Source organism: Silene latifolia, chromosome 7 (assembly GCF_048544455.1).
Source record: "Silene latifolia isolate original U9 population chromosome 7, ASM4854445v1, whole genome shotgun sequence".
NCBI lineage: Eukaryota > Viridiplantae > Streptophyta > Magnoliopsida > Caryophyllales > Caryophyllaceae > Silene > Silene latifolia.
Genome location: NC_133532.1, coordinates 104,504,315 through 104,509,919, shown reverse-complemented (window position 1 = coordinate 104,509,919; position 5,605 = coordinate 104,504,315).

Here is a 5,605-nt window from a genome sequence, read left to right as displayed (position 1 = left end):
GGGTTCACTACTCGTTAAGAGTAGAACGTCATCTATGTCATGTTCCTCGACCATACCAATGTATCTGTCTGGAGGAATATAGACTCTTCCCGACCTCCTAGGTTCCTCAGGAATATTAACCGCAGCCGGGATTGAAGGAACTGGTTCCTCCAATGGTTGCTCGGTACTTGGTTCTGGAATCTCCGACAGTTCGAAGGTTCTATCACTCTTTGCATTCTCAATAAAATCCTTCTCTAATAATGTCGCACTAGCCGCAACAAATACACGTTGTTCGGTTGGCGAATAAAAGTAATGACCAAGCGTTCCTTTAGGATAACCTATAAAGTATGTCTTGACCGATCGCGGGCCGAGCTTATCCTCGTGTCTCCACTTGACATAAGCCTCGCAGCCCCAAACCCGTATAAAGGACAAGTTAGGGACCGTTCCCTTCCATATTTCATATGGAGTCTTGCCATGACTTTAGACGGACTTCGGTTAAGTATTAGAGCGGTGACAGAAGAGCATAACCCCATAATGAGTCGGCAACACGGTGTGACTCATCATGGATCGAACCATATCAAGTAGTGTTCGATTTCTCCGGTCGGACACACCATTCAACTGAGGTGTTCCAGGTGGAGTTAAGCGTAGGGCAATCCCACGGTCCTTAAGGTGTTGATCAAACTCGTGAGAAAGATACTCGCCACCACGGTCTGAGCGCTTGATGTTTTAATCTTTCTTCCCAAAGAGGTTCGTGACCCTATTCTCGGGTATTCCTTGAATTTCTCAAAGGATTCACTTTTATGCTTCATTAAGTAGACATAGCCATATCTACTTAAATCGTCCGTGAAAGTGATGAAATATCTATAGCCTTCTCGTGCGGTGATTGACATAGGCCCACACACATCCGTATGTATGAGTCCTAATAGGTCAGCAGCGCGCATTCCAACACCTTTGAAGGAAATTCGAGTCATCTTACCGATGAGACATGATTCACACGTGCCAAATGATTGAAAATCAAAGGCCGAGATAGCTCCATTCTTTATGAGCTGTTTTACGCGTTTCTCATTAATGTGTCCCATACGGCAGTGCCATAGATACGTTTGACCTTTGTCACCAACCTTTAACCTTTTATTCATTACGTGTAATATTTCGGTGGTCTGATCTAAAACATAAATTCCGTTCATGGAGACTGCCTTGCCATAAATCATATCGTGTAATGAGAAAATGCAAGTATTATTCTCTATTACAAATGAAAATCCAAGTTTGTCAAGTGCGTAAACCGAAATAATGTTTTTAGAAAGACTGGTACATAATAGCGATTATATAAAAATAACTCAAATCCGCTAGGAAGTCTGGATCACGTATGTTCCCCTCGAGACGGCGACCACTCGTGCTCCATTCCCGACACGCAGTCCACCTCACCCTTTACGAGGGGTTCGATGTTTCAAGCCCCCGCACATGATTACACAGATGAGAACCACAACCAGTATCAAGTACCCAAGTTCCGTAACTTGCGTGGTTAATCTCAATCATATGAATAAAAGTAGAAGAGGATGAAGACATACCAACAGGTTTAACACGACCTGCCTTTAAGTCCTCATGATAAACAGGACATGTACGCCTCCAATGCCCAGTCTTGTGGCAATGATGGCATTCAATGTTTTCATTCTTGCTCTTTGTCGCGCCTGATGAGGTGCTCGACTCACCAGGCCCACTCTTACCCGAACCCGACTTCTTGAACGGTTTACCTCTCGCTAGGTTTGCTTGAGCTTTGCCCTTACCCTTGCCCTTGTTTGACACAACGAGAACATCCTGTTTGAGCTCCCATGAACTTCATGTCCTTCTCGGCCCCGTACGAGAAGGGAGTGCGATTCATGAGGACTTTTCTTCAAATCTTTCATATAGTAATTTGCTCTAAAGAGCGCAAAACCATCGTGGAGTGAGTGAAGCATGCGGTCAATGACGATGTTCTCGCTGATTTTACAATCAAGCGTCTCCATTTTCTCGACATTCTCAATCATGCTGAGAATATGTGGGCTAACTTAGGTTGGCCCTTTCGAGTCTCGCATCAAAGAAGCGAGTGGTATGCTCATAGGTCACGATTCTCGGTGCTTTCGAGAATTCCTTGGTGAGTGTGGTGAAAATCTTGTTTGCACCATGGGCTATGAAGCGTTTCTGCAAATTGGGTTCCATTGCAAAAATGAGTACGTTTTTAATCGCACCCGCTTCCATGACGAAGTCGCTATACGTGGAGACCTCGTTAACTCGAGCCGTGGGACCTGGGGGTGGCGGGAGGGGCTCGATCAGATACTTGAGCTTCCGTCGCCAGTGGCGGCAAAGATTCCGTAATGCCGCCTCCCGGCCCGCGAAGTTTGATCCATCATTCTTGATCTAGTAGACCGATTCATCCGATTCATGAAGATCCGAAGCCAGGACTCACGGTCCAATGTGGCACTTGGCATTGGGTCATCGAGGATGCCAGCCATTATGTTATTAGCAGTTTAATAAACGTGATCTACGCTGAAAAAGAAAGAAAAACAAAAACGAAATAAGCAACTCATCGAGGTGATTTAAGTCTATTAAAAATTCATTTTAACGTGTAGACACTCGCACTTGCATAATTGATCTCCCTCAAGAATGATACAAGTGATCCCAAGACTCAATTTCTGTAAATTGATAAGCCAACTGTTTAGCTAATTCTTCCGTAAGAACTCTTGGTCGATAGATTTCCGTAAATCCTATCTATAGTCCACCATAATCACAGGATCGTACGAGTGACCATAGTGTTGAGATAAAATAGGTCAATCGGTTCCAACTTACCCGACGTAGAAGGGGTCATATTATGCCTACCGACGAAGAAGGGACTCATTGGAGTTTGACCTATAAAGACTATTCTCAATTTTTGATTATACGAGGAAGATCCCATCAACTTAGTTTAAATTCATTTTAAGTGAACGAAAAACTAGCAATACGTGAATGAATTAACTTAGGAGATGGCTTAAAATCGTGTGACATATGAATGTCATAGAAAACTAACGCGTGACCTCTATATGTGTCAGTTTTCATGCAATAATTAGGTGGTTTGGTTTTAGGCGGAAAATGATGCATATTATCGTTACGAAAAATAAATAAAAGAATGCAATACGTAAATAAAATTCCTAGTGTGGCCTATCCTAGTAAAAAGAACATAATACAACTTTGGAATCCACCGTTGGACCCGAAAAGCTTGTCTTGATGTTCCATCTTTGTCCATGCAGCGGGAGTGAGTATCCGGTTCTCCGTCTTTGGTCTTCTCAAAATTACAATTTAAAATTTACAAATATAAACCTATTTACATTCTAAATACAAAAACTGTAATTACAAGTGAAAAATCCAAAACGGAGATACGAGATCTCAAAATACAACCAAGACCGTGTTCCATCATTATGGTAACACGTTCTACTAAGGTCACACTAAGTTACAACCAATTGTAAAATAAATACGTAATTAAAAACATTCAAGGCATTCAACAAAACGATAAATAAAATGCATCAACTAAAACAAATTTATTCGTGACATAATTCTGTAATTATGTTAAATTTATCCAAACCACCTTTTTGACGATTAAAATTTATGTGATAAAACTGCTTCTATCAGTTTATTTTAATCTATTACAATCCGTTACTTTAAATACGCTTTAAAATAACTCAATGGTACGTGTGTGAACCGTTTCACAATCATAGCGAGTGTACAACATCCGTATGATGTACATTTTATGGCCAAAAGAGAATTTGAAACAAAAGAGTTAAAAATTTACACGCTGCCAAAACGAATTCCCTCGATCCAGGGACAAAAGTGCTCGATCGAGAAACAAAAGGGCTCGATCGACTGAACTGCTAGTCGATCGAGAGGTATGCCAAACAGAAAGAACTCGATCGACAAAACGGTGGTCGATCGAGGACTTTTTATCAACAAGATCGCTTTCGATCGAGTACGAGGACTACTCGATCGAACAGTGGGGTTTTAAACAGAGGTCGATCGAGTAAAGCATGTGCTCGATCGAATGAAAACATCACTTGAAAAGCTCTCGATCGACAAGGAAATGGCTCGATCGAGAAGAAAACATAATGAAACTTTAAACCCTCGTGAAAACAGATTTGTCGAAACAAAACCATTGCAAAATTGATCTAATTCGTAACAAAATTAAATCAACAATTTTGACAAAACTTAACATATTGCTATAATCTCAGTATAAAATAACAATATGTAGAAAAAAAAACGAAATCAAGGTCAGACATGAACAAGCATGTCACGGTTTACAAAAACGAAACAGCTGTGTATACATGGCACGGTTTTCGAGACAAAAAACCAAATCGTTTCAAATCGATTTATGAAAAATCACAATGAAAATTTACGTGGCCTGTCTCTGATACCACTTGAAGGGAAATATCCGTAAAATTCCCTTAATTTTAAGGATTATAACGTAAATATAACATGCGATTTATGGTCATAAACGAAATACAATAGAAAACGATAAAGTTTAAGAATCAACCTCGGGTCCTTTGATGTGCGGCGTAAAGAACAGAAATCAACGGAGATTTCCTCCTAATCGTTGCACCCAAGACCGTCTGAGACTATGCCCTTGTGCTAGAAATGCTCTCTAATTGACTTGCATAATCGAGAGAGCTATTGTGAGGTTATTCGATGTGAGATCTAGAAATTTCAGAGAAGAATGCTCGAAACCCTAATTCTTTGAGACAAATGAATTGCTTAGGTCAAAGGGAGAGAGCCTCTCCTTTTGTTGTCTCGGTCCATGGTCATGAGAGGAGGGAGTGGGCTTTCCACTTTCTCCTCAGTTTTAACTTGTGGTCCGATCAATTTCGCTAAAATGTATATGACGGGTTTTATTATAAACTGTCATCGGTTATCGGTTATTAATACATCGACTAATAACACGGATTAGTTGAAATATTAATATATGTCCGACAAAGACAATATTGTATAATTAATTCAATATACATTAATCAAATATAAAATCGTTTATATTCAATTTACGAATAAACTGCTTAATTCGTCTTAGCCATTATTATTTAATCCGTATTAAATAATTGTCTCAACATCGCGTGTTGACTAATTACTAGTCAATAACTCAGACTAACTGGTTAGTCAAATATGGCATCAACATGACTGTATTTTCATACTGTCACATCTCTCAAACGTATCCTATAGGTGTGACTTTTAGGGACCAGTTGATCACCGCCATCTGTATGACAATAACGTCAAACTTATCTAGCAAGCCAACCGTTATTGATAAACGTGGACCAACTGGTTATAATACAAAAGTATACCCTTTGATCCTTTTAGAGATTTATAAGTCCTTGCACTAACTGTAAAGGACACCAGCCCCAACAACATCAAATATCCCCAAACCGAACCTTTGCTCGTCCCGAGTAAAGAGGTGACAAAGACTAGGACCATTATTTAAACTAACCTAATAACATAGCCGATATGAGACAATTAGCGGGTCTCACTCCGCCCCTTCAACTCACAACAAGACAATCATGGGGTAGGATGCCTTCTTGCAAGGCAAGGTGGGTCTTGCCAAAATGGCGACACATCCAAACATTAAGCACACAAAATCACATAA